This window comes from Leptodactylus fuscus, chromosome 3 (assembly GCF_031893055.1).
Source record: "Leptodactylus fuscus isolate aLepFus1 chromosome 3, aLepFus1.hap2, whole genome shotgun sequence".
In the NCBI taxonomy this organism is placed as follows: domain Eukaryota; kingdom Metazoa; phylum Chordata; class Amphibia; order Anura; family Leptodactylidae; genus Leptodactylus; species Leptodactylus fuscus.
In genome coordinates, this window is record NC_134267.1 from 106,978,614 (window position 1) to 106,990,842 (window position 12,229).

The window sequence follows — 12,229 nt, forward strand, 5'->3', positions numbered from 1 at the left end:
TTAAGTCAAACATTTTTGCAAATATAAACAATTAAAACATTTTAAGCATTTGAAAGATTTTCTGTAGTCATCTTAGTGGTGACCGTTGTCAATAGATAAGACTATAAATGCAGAAACTCTCTATGGTCTGGCAATTGTCAGAAACCCAGCCATGATGTCCTTGTGGCCAGGTTATCAGGCAGTGCATGTGTAAAAAGATAGCCTGGCCACAATAAGGAAATTATGTGCCAGACCATAGAAGGCCATATCCATTGGAAACTGATCAAGACAACAGAAGATGATTACAGAAAATCCTTCAAACTCTGAAAAATTTGAAATATTTATATTTGCAAAAAATATTTAAAGGGATTCTACCACTAAAACACATTTTTTTCTAGTTAACATGTCGGAATAGCCTTTAGAAAGGCTATTCGTCTCTTACCTTTGGATGGGCTCTCCGCCGCGCCGTTCGTTCAAAATACCGGTTTGTACCGGTATGCTAATGAGTTCTCTCGCAGCAATGGGGGCGTCCCCATCGCAGGAGCAGTGATGGGGGCGTCCCCATTGCAGCTCGAAAACCGACCGCAGCGCCGCCTCTATGGTCTTCTGTATCCTCCCCTTGCTTCTTCAGCGTCTCTGTCGGACGCCTGCGCAGTACGCTCTGTTCTGTTCCTGACCAAAAAAACTTAGTGTGAACTAGGCCTAAATATAACTGAAGAAAGTTCACAGAAGAAACCTCTACAGACTTTCTGGGAAATGCGCTGTGGGAAAAACTGTGGTGCGTTGCCTCAGTGGTTTTTCCCACAGCGCATTTTTACTGAGGGATGCCACGAGGATCCTTAGCCTAAGGATGAGGCACCACGTTGCTGAAACGTAGCTTCTTTTGTTGCAGATTTTGCTGAGCTTTTTTGAGCCAAACCTAGGAGTGGCTACAAAATGAATGGCAAGTATATAGGAAGTTCTTATACTTCTACCATCTGCTCAATCCACTCCTGTTTTGGCTAAAAAAAAACACAACAAAATCAAACAAAAAAAGCTGCGTTTCAGCAAAATGGGGTTTCAGCCTAAAAGGGTTTTCCCAGGAACATAACTATATTTAAATTTGTTAAAGCCATAGCCATAGTGCGGGCACTGCAATTTCGCGCATGCGCAGTACGTTCGGCAATCTTCGCCGAACAGAGCGTACTGCGCAGGCCTCCGACAGGACGCTGAAGAAGCAAGGGGAGGATACAGAAGACCATAAAGGCGGCGCTGCGGTCGGTTTTCGAGCTGCAATGGGGACGCCCCCATCGCTGCTCCTGCGATGGGGACGCCCCCATCGCTGCGAGAGAACTCATTAGCATACCGGTACAAACCGGTATTTTGAACGAACGGCGCGGCGGAGAGCCCATCCAAAGGTAAGAGACGAATAGCCTTTCTAAAGGCTATTCCGACGTGTTAACTAGAAAAAAATGTGTTTTAGTGGTAGAATCCCTTTAACCTTTAACAAATTTAAATATAGTTATGTTCCTGGGAAAACCCTTTTAGGCTGAAACCCCATTTTGCTGAAACGCAGCTTTTTTTGTTTGATTTTGTTGTGGTTTTTTTAGCCAAAACAGGAGTGGATTGAGCAGATGGTAGAAGTATAAGAACTTCCTATATACTTCCCATTCATTTTGTAGCCACTCCTAGGTTTGGCTCAAAAAAGCTCAGCAAAATCTGCAACAAAAGAAGCTACGTTTCCGCAACATGGTGCCTCATCCTTTGGCTAAGGATCCTCGTGGCATCCCTCAGTAAAAATGCGCTGTGGGAAAAACCACTGAGGCAACGCACCACAGTTTTTCCCAGCGCATTTCCCAGAAAGTCTGTAGAGCAGGGGTAGGGAACGTACGGCTCTCCAGCTGTTGCAAAACTACAACTCCCAGCATGCATACTTGCTCTGTTGTTCTTGGAACTCCCATGGAAGTGAATGGAGCATGATGGGAGTTGTAGTTTCACAGCAGCTGGAGAGCCGGAGGTTCCCTACCCCTGCTGTAGAGGTTTCTTCTGTGAACTTTCTTCAGTTATACTTAGGCCTAGTTCACACTAAGTTTTTTTGGTCAGGAATCCATTTCAAAATCAGCCTCCAAAAAAAGCCTCCCAATAGATTTCAAAAGAGGCGGATTCCTGACCAAATTCCTGACCCAAAAACTCAGTGTGAACTCAGCCTTAGGGAGGGTTCACACAATGTCTTTTGGCTCGTAATCTAGCACATCTACGCCGCGGGAGCTTTTGCGGGCCGTATACGCTCCCATTGATTTCAATGGGAGCGTGGATCGTATACGCGCAAAATCACGGCCGCAAAATAGCGCCGTGTATACGATCCACGCTCCCTTTGAAATCAATGGGAGCGTATATGGCCCGCAAAAGCTCCCGCGGCGTAGACGTGCCAGATTACGAGCCAAAAGACATCGTGTGAACCCTCCCTTATAGGGAAACCACCAGAGTTTCTGTAGGTATAACTGACATGCTGCGATTTCCAAAAACACAACGGTTTTGGAAATCACAGCGTGTTGGCTGCGAGGATTTTTTCGCAAAGTGGGATATGATTTGCTAGAATCATATCTACTTTGCTGTAACTGTAAAACGCCACGTTTTTCTGTGCTGTATCCACTGCAGGCAAGTTGCGGTGTTTATGCCAATTGGGGGCCCCAGACTTAAAGGGATATTCCTATGTACATAATTATTTTTAAATTTGTAGATAATTAAAAGTTAAACATTTTTGCAAATATAAGTAATTAAACATTTTTGAAGAGTTTTAAAGATTTTCTCTAAATATCTTGTGGTCACAGTCTTGTTGTCTTGATCGGTTGCCATTGGATACGACCACAAATGCAGGAACTTTTTAAGGTCAGAAAATCAGCTATGATTTCCTTATTGTGGCCGGGATATCTCCTGATACATGTAGTGTCTCTGCCTGATAACCCGGGTACAATAAGAAAGTCATAGCTGGGTTCCTGACAAGTCCCAGACCATAGAAAGTTTCTGCATTAGTGGTTGTAACCATTGGCAACCAATCAAGATAACAGACTGTCACCACTAAGAAAGTTAGAGAAAATCTTTAAAACTCTGCAGAATTTTTAATTACTTCTATTTGCAAAAATGTTTAACTTTTAATTATCTACAAATATAGATATGATTATGTACATGGGAATACCCCTTTAAGCTAAGGTCCCATGTTGCATTTTTCCTGCAGCGCTTTTTCACTGCAGGCTGCTACATACGGCCTTAACATTAAAAAATCAGGAGGGGTGACAGGTTCTCTTTAAGATTAAGGCCCTATGTTGCTAAAACGCAGCATTTTTGACTGCAGTAGAAATGCCACGGAAAAAAACACTGCATTATATATCAGAGAAACACAGACAAAATCTAAAAACCTCAGTGAAAACTCATGTGGAGAAAAAGTGGTGCATTTTCGCAGAGTTTTTATAGCTGTGTGGGCCTCAAGGGGTTTTCCTGGCTTTATTATTAAATTACTTATCCTTAGAATAGGTTATCAGTTGAGGTCTTCCACTTGGGCATCAATTGATCAAGGCCAGAAAACCCCATTTAGAAGTTCACACGGGTTCTTTGGTCCAGAACCTGAGGCGGAGGCCGCCTCAGGTTTCGGACCAAAAAACGGGTAGCCATGACTGAATGCACTGCACCGGCATCCAGTCACGCACTCCACTCTGGATTAGGCCCAATGAATGGGCCTAGCCGGGAGGAGGGAGTGTCTTCAGGCGAATCGGCCTGAAGAATGAGCATTGACTGGCTCCCATTGAAATCAGCGTCTTTTTGGACAGAAGTTTGAGGCGGATACGGCCTCCAAATCCTGACCAAAAAAACCTGTGTGAACTTACCCTTAGGCTGAGGCCCCATGTTGTGGAAATGCAGCTTTTTGGTTGCAGAATTTTTCTTTTGATTTTTGAGCCAAAGCCAGGAATAGATTAAGCAGAAGGTAGAAGTATAAGAACTTTCTATATATTTCCTATTCCTTTTGTGGTTATTCTTGGCAGCAAAAAATGCTGCACTTCTGCAATGTGGGGCACCAGCCTTAAGGCTAGGGCCCCAAATGGCGGAAACGCCGCGGCGGAGGTGCTGCAGAAAAAGCCACATTGTTTTACAGTCCCTGCACATTGTGGGTAAAACATGTGCAAAGGACATGCTGCGATTTCCAAAACCATTGCAGTTTTGGAAAATTCAACATGTCAATTATACCTATGGAAACGCCGGCAGTTTCTCTATAGGTATTAGGGCCCCATCACACAGAGTTTACGCTCCGCTGATTCAGACACGTATACACGAGCACTTCGAAACACATCCCATTCACTTCAATGGGAGCGTGCGTAAAGCCGGCTTTACACGCGCTGCCATTGAAGTGAATGGGATGCGTTTTAAAGCGCTCTTGTATACGTGTCTGAATCTGCGGAGCATAAACTCCGTGTGAGGGGGCCCTAATTCTGTGAAAACCTCTGTGGGGAAAATTTCAATGCATTCCCGTCGCAGTTTTTCCCACCGTGCTTTTTTGCTGCAGCCCGCTATATGGGGTCTTAGCCTAATTATTAGTGGGATCATTCTATTTTTGCATGCACTAATCAAATCTGTTCCATAATAACATCTAAGCTGCTACTACAAAGAAAAACTTTTTTAGTGTTAGGATTTAAAATTTTCTTCAGATTATTTTTATTGTTACCTATTTTGATCATATGATGGCAAGCAGCAAAATCATTAGTATTGACATACATTTATACATAATGTTTACTCTTTACAAAGAATGTATACAATGCTTGCAGGTTATTATAGATTAAAAGGGAGTTCCAGGATTTTATGATTGATGATTTAGCATTACCCCACATTCACATGGCCGAGTTGTATGTTGGCTAGATTTACCAGCCAGAACACTATTTCCGGAGAAGTACTCCTATTTATCTATGTGGCTAGTAGATCATAGATATCATAGATACCTATACTGCTTGGAGTACTTGTCCCGGCAAAATACTATTCAGGCCGATAACTCAGGCAAACACACTGATCGGGTTTCACAGCTGAATGCGCAGTCATATGAATGTGGGGTAAGGCTAGGTCATCAATTGCAGATCAGTGGGGATCTGACATTTGGGACACCTGTTCATCTGCTGCTTAAAGTGACAGTGCTGTTCCCTGAGCACCACTTTTGCTTCACAGGCCATTTACCATCACATTCATTTGTAACATGGCCTTTAAGCAAATTGAAGTGAATGAGGCTGAGCTGCGCTCCCAAGCACAGCTGCCATACAATGTACAGTTTCAATAAAAAGAGCACTGCACTCACCCAAACACTGTGGTCTCTGTATACAGCTGATCTGTAAGCCTGGATATATCTCTTTAACAATAGATGATTTCTTTAGCATGTGTTTTGCTGTGTGAAGTGCCCCATGAAAATGTCTATATGAAGGACTTTCATATCACTCTACAAATCAATTGAAATTAGCTCAAGTTCCTTTTAAAACATCCTTAAGCTATGTATAGCAAGACACACAATTTTTGTACAGTTGTACCAGTCTAACTAAATGACAGTTCATAAATTAACTTTTTTGTGATTTTCTTTTGTTGCTACAAATATAGTTTGCATAACACTACATTATTAAAAAACCTTACAGAGAAATCTAACTGCCATATCTGTGCCTTTATACACTGACTGCTATCTATAGTAATAAAATATTATAATTATAACACTACTGTTACACTCTTTAAAAAGTATACAGTATATATATATATATATATATATATATATATATATATATATATATATATATGTAATCTTGGAGGCTGAACCTTGGAGGCTGAATCTTGGAGGCTGAACCTTTAATCATAACCCAGATTTCCAGCATTAAAGTCACCTATGATTCTAGGAGTCCCTGTTTTCCCATGGGATTACTGTTATTAAAGAGGTTGTCCCATCTCAAGAATCCTATCTATACTGGTAGCTTATGTAAGTTGAAGCCTTTTTCTAAATATATTGCTTTAGAAATTCTGCTTGTTTGCCTTCTATGTGAATTTATTCCCCCCATTGTTTACACAGTGTTGCTATAACCACGGACCTGGGAGATAGGACAAATGACATCACTTACTCAGTGCCAGCAGGACAATCCGTTCAGATAATTGCACTTTGCTGATAAAGCCGAGTCTCTTATGTATGTAAGCACACAGATAACGCAGAGTCATTCTGTATAAGAATCTGCAGATTATCTGACCTGCAGAAGCTTAGATTATAAAGGATAATCTGTTTTCCCTTAGTCATAACAGCAGCACAAGTGGGGTATTCTGCCCCTGTGTGCTGGTAGGACAGATAGAATTTTTAATTCATTAACCAGCCACAACCTGGCCCTATAAGAGGGCACAAGGACCTCCCACCTGCGTGTTAATACAAGAGTACATAATCTATACAACACACATAACAATAATTTACAAAAAGTAATAGGGAGGGAGCCTTGTGTTACTGTTATGACTAAGGGAAAACAGATCCCCCCACTCAGGGAGGGTTTCCACGGCCCATAGAGGTCAGGATTGACCGCCCAAAGCCATCGCGACAGACGCCCGGGAGTTTAGGCGGTAATGCCTTACAAAGGTTAGGGGAGAGGACCAAGAGGCGGCCGCACAGATGTGCTCTAATGGAACTGCCGACCTCTCCACCCAGGATGAAGAAACCGCCTGGGTCGAATGCGCCGTTAGGAACTCAGGAGGGGACAAACTCCGAGTTGATAGAACAACCACAGTAATAGATATTAGTGCAAGCTGCACTAAAACAAAAGGAAAAGCTGAAAGAGGATTCAGCTTACCTTACTGCTGGCAATGAATCAAACTGCAGCAGCTGAAAATATGACTGCAATATAAACCTCAATCTTTCTCCGAAAGAAAGAAAAAGGAAAAGAAGAGAAGGTTTGCAAACACCTTCTTCCAAACCATACAGGAGACCACACAGGCCTCCTCCACCTGTCCCACCATCACAGGACAGAAAAAAACATGCAGGTGGGAGGTCCTTGTGCCCTCTTATAGGGCCAGGTTGTGGCTGGTTAATGAATTAAAAATTCCATCTGTCCTACCAGCACACAGGGGCAGCATACCCCACTTGTGCTGCTGTTTGACGACAGGGAAGTGTTGTTTGTCCCATTAAGCAGGGGGAGGGAGAAGAAATACAGGAAGTGACAAGTAGACGCTGCATACAGCCTGGCTGATACACTGAGATGGGAGAACCCCTTTAATGTCAGCATACTGTAATTATGCTTTCATTGTGCGATAGGAAAACCGTGAGGAAGCAGAGACTCCTAGCATCATAGACTAATAAGATAAGATAATCCTTTAATAGTCCCAAAATGGGGAAATTTCAGTGATACAGTTTCATAGATGGTACAGTAGTATATAACAAGAGAGAAAACACATACAAGCTCATGGCAGATAGAGAAATCCTAGGAATCATAGCAACTAAAAAAGAAAGAATCACAGACACACTGCAGGATCATTTAGTTTTCTGTGTGAAGTGATGTTAATAATACAGCCGAATGTGTTTGGAGGACATGAGGAGGGGGGTCACAGCATGTAGCTATAACAGGCAAAAAAAACGTTTTTTTGCAGAGGTGGGGGACATATGCAGCTATCATGATAACATGTGGCAGTTCCTTTGGTAGGTAGTGAGATCTCCTGCTCACAGCTGATAGTTCGGTATCTTGCATCAGCACTATTGTCCATTAACCACAAAAAAATGCCCCCAAATGTCCATCACAAGCCCTCCTCCTCCGTTCTTCTTACCACTGTGTTCTACTGCCCAGAGAAGTCTGAAGCCATCCAGGTAGACAGGGTGCTGCTCTCTTGCCAAGCTTCCATAAACACATGGGGTAGGTGGGTGATGGTAGGTTCCCAGGTTGTAACAGAGTCCCACGTGTCCACAGTAAAACAAAGAAATACCAGTCAGCTGTAGGCATCTTCACACATCAGCAATACACACCAAAAATCATCTCCTTGAAAAGAAGAAGTCCACACTTCCATGTAGGTTTCTCCTCCATGCCGCATGGTGAGACATGCTGTCCTTAGCTCCTGGGGGGATGGTAACAGGCACATGTGCACACAGGTCTTGAGTCATTGTCCATGCTTTAACAATAGAAACAAAAGGAACAAAATACTCCACAGGATCTTCCATTCGATTTATAGTTGCTAATTCATAGTGCTAGTTTGCTTAGTTAGAGGATTCTTGAAGATACAGAGAAAAAGAGTGAAAAAGGAAAGATAAAGGTTGCTCCCAGCTTGGAGCTCTGTATCGAGGCAGCCACTCAAGGCAGCGCCAGGAAGTAGTACAGGTCCTTGACAATTAAGGCAGATTTTCAGTCTGTATATCACATATGTAGCCTTCCTGAGCGGACAAAGTGTGTGCATTTGTTGTTATGCGCATTGTAAGCTAGATTTAGAACCAAAGAATCATGTGAACTAAGCAGAGGCATATGTCACGGAGGGCAAACACATCCATGTAAGCCCCCAACCCAAGTATACCAATATTATCAGCATATAGTGCCATATAGTGGTAGATACTGGCTCTACACAGGGCTCTGAAGATGGTGTACAGTGACAATATTGTGATAGGTATCGGCTCTACACAGGGCTCTGCAGACGGTGTACAGTGACCATATAGTGATAGATATTGGCTCTACACAGGAGTCTTCAGACTATTTGAAAAAATAAAAATAAAAAAAATTCATGATTTACAGTTGACAGCTCTATGATCTTCAACATTTCCCATCTGGACCGCCATGAGTACTACTTCCAGCTGTGACTAGTCTCTGTAAAGTGTGCAACACAGACATCTTTGGCTAATTCCTCCTGTATGCCTGCTTATATTAATAAAGTAGCTGTGTGCTCCCTCAATTAATAATACTTCTTGTGTACCCCCTTATATTAAAGGGGCACTATCATTGGGAAAAGTCATTTTTAACTAATCACATCCTTGCATAGCCTTTAGAAATGCTATTCCACACCTACCTTTTATATGTAAATTGTCTCAGTGGTTTTTGAATAATTCCGTTTTAATTCATATGCTAATGAGCTTCCAGGCAGCACAGGAAGTTCACAGCAGCACTCGTCTCTGCTATTATCTACTATGTGTGTGTGCAAATAGGAAGCTGAGTCAGCAACAGCAGCAGCCTGTGCTGTATACACCCATAGGAAACAATAGCAAAGAGGGTGCACGATGCATAATTAGTAGAGATGAGCGAACACTGTTCGGATCAGCCGATCTGAACAGCACGCACCCATAGAAATGAATGGAAGCACCTGTGACGCTGACTTTGCCGGTGGCCGGCCGGTGTCACAGGTGCTTCCATTCATTTCTATGGGTGCGTGCTGTTCGGATCGGCTGATCCGAACAGTGTTCGCTCATCTCTAATAATTAGCATATGAATAAAAACGGACTTATTCAAACACCACTGAGGCAATTTACATCCTAAAGGTAGGTGTGGAATAGCCTTTCTAAAGGCTATGCAGGTATGTGCTTAGTTAAAAATGACTTTTCCCAATGATAGAGCCCCGTTAATAGTGCGCCTAAATTAATAATGCTTCTTGGGCCCCCTAATAATGCCCTTTTGACACCTTAAATAAATACTGCCCAATTTCCCCAAGGTTAATACCCCGTAATGCCTCTTATATTATGTCCTAAATAGGTACTGCTCCTTAACATCCCCCTTATATTAAAGGGTTTTGCTGAGATTTAAAAGCACATATATGCACTCAGCGAGACTCCTAGTAGTATAGTTACGTATGATTCTAGGAGTCCCTGCTTCCCAGTGACATATTGTTCTGTACTGTATTTGGTATGTAAAGTATGTTGCGAGGAGGCAGAGAATCTTACCATTATAGATAACTATACTTATAGGGGTCCTGCACCCAACATGAAATTCAGGCCAGTAAATCTGGCAAATATATAGACATTATTTCACTGGTGAAATTTATGTTTAGAGTCTTAGCTATAGACTTCTGATGTAAATATATATCCATATACATTCCTCTTTACAGCATCTTACATTGCCCCACACTTGAAGCAAGTTTACAACAGTTACTTTAATGTTATACTGAATAAACATAATGTATGTGTTCTTTAATCCTTACAGATAATATTTTAAACACATTAAAAGTAATGTTTAACCCTAACACAAGCAATGTGTTGTCCAATATAACCTGTTACAACAATGTTTAACACTGAATAAACCACGTAGTCATCTGCAGGAGATTCCTTGGCTGGCAGCAGGATGTAAAATTAGTTGATCCAGCGTTCTTCAATAACAATTTCTGCCCATGTGAAGGTCAGTGAAAACTTGTCTAAGTTCTGGATCAACTAATTTTGTTTTTATAGACGTGATCAAGTACTTGCACAACTCTCATTTTCTTTAAATGACCACACAACTATGACGCATTGCCTATGACTTAAATGGGTTTTTCCCCCCATCTACAGAATATGCCACAAATGTCCATTAGATGGAGTACACTGTGCACGCATAGCTATCTCCATTCACTTCCATGGAAATTCTGAGAATAGCTGAATCTCCTTGCTCAGGAGCCACATACTTGAGACAGATATGTTGGATATAACAAACAACACTTAGCATAAAACATAACTTTTAATGTCAAATATGGTCAGCTAAAATCTTTCAACGGTATAGCTAGGGCTAAGATTAGAATACATAACTCAATAAGAAAAGTAGGGAACACTATAGAGGTATAGCTTTTTGCAATGTTCCTAGATACTGCAGGGTAGTTCAGCTTAGGGGAGTAATAATCACAACTTAGGTGACGGTTAGCACTAAATAGGTGCCTAGATGATGATAATCTCACTGATACTGTAGCTGATAACAATGTTGTATAGAGTAAATACCTTCTTCCCCCCTACTGTTTTGATGCTGTTCACACTGCCCTAAAGCGTCCACTCAATAGCAAAGTTAACCTGACACCTAAACATATAACTAGTGTCCCTGTCCATTTGATAAATATGCCATTCTATAGGGTTCACACTAGATATGCTGTAAATAATTAATCTCTCTACGCGTTTCGATTACATATTCTCATCAGGAGAGGATAAGGAAAAATAATAAAGAAGATGTTGCGGTAAAAACCGCATTTCCCGGTTCCCCGATGGTGGGAGCCAGTACTCAGTGTCAGACGCTGACCGCTCTCATGCTGGGGTTTAAATAGAGCCCTAGCACTCTCACGGGCACGCCCACCATACGTCATGCGGACCTCCACCAATGAGCTTGCAGAGTGTCCAAACAGGGGAAACTCCCCTTCCGTGGGCGTGTACATACTCCCGCAGCGCTCTGTTATCCAGCACTTATACTATACTATGACAGGAGGAAACCAGAACGTACGTGATTTCTCATATTTATGCAGGCAGAGTATCGGACTGGGGCTACAGTAAGTCCTATTACTGGTGACATCAAGTGGGCATCGGGCTTACAATATCTGATTTTAGTCTCGCATCATTGGATCATTTAGACCCTAATAACATATCAGAGACATAGTTTATATCTCCAAGATGCGATACCACATTTAGGACTGGAGGAGGTTATCGATCTATTATTAAGCCGTTCGACACCTACATTGTGATCTTACATCCTGATCACAGTCCCTATCCTGCAGTGACCGATCCTACAGGAAAAACGCAACCCCCCCACTGCCAGTGTGAATAGTGCTTATAATGATGCTTTGAAAAACTCAATCAATCAAGCTAGGTACCTAGTGGTCATGTATGGCTCTGACTTCTGATAAATGTGTGAACAATGTTCAACACGAACACCTCTAAGATGACCATATATAACTAGGGTGTTCACATTAACACTTGTAGCTGGTTAGAGATGAATATATCCCTGGTCAATGCGGTTCAGGTTCCTACTATCAATGTGAATAGGGTCTAAACCAGATTCACCAAAGATAACCCAAAACAAAGTCTCCACATTAACCCTCATGACTGGTCACACATGGGTATGTCTCTGATTCAAGGAACATATCTCCAGCCAATTCTACTTGATTCAAAAATAAAAAATAAAAAATCAATAAGGCTGAAACCAAACTTGATTTTTGTCATTCTTTATCATTGCACAAACATCACACCTGGTTGCACCTCCTCCATGACCGATCCTACAGGAAAAACGCAACCCCCCACTGCCAGTGTGAATAGTGCTTATAATGATGCTTTGAAAAACTCAATCAATCACGCTAGGTACCTAGTGGTCATGTA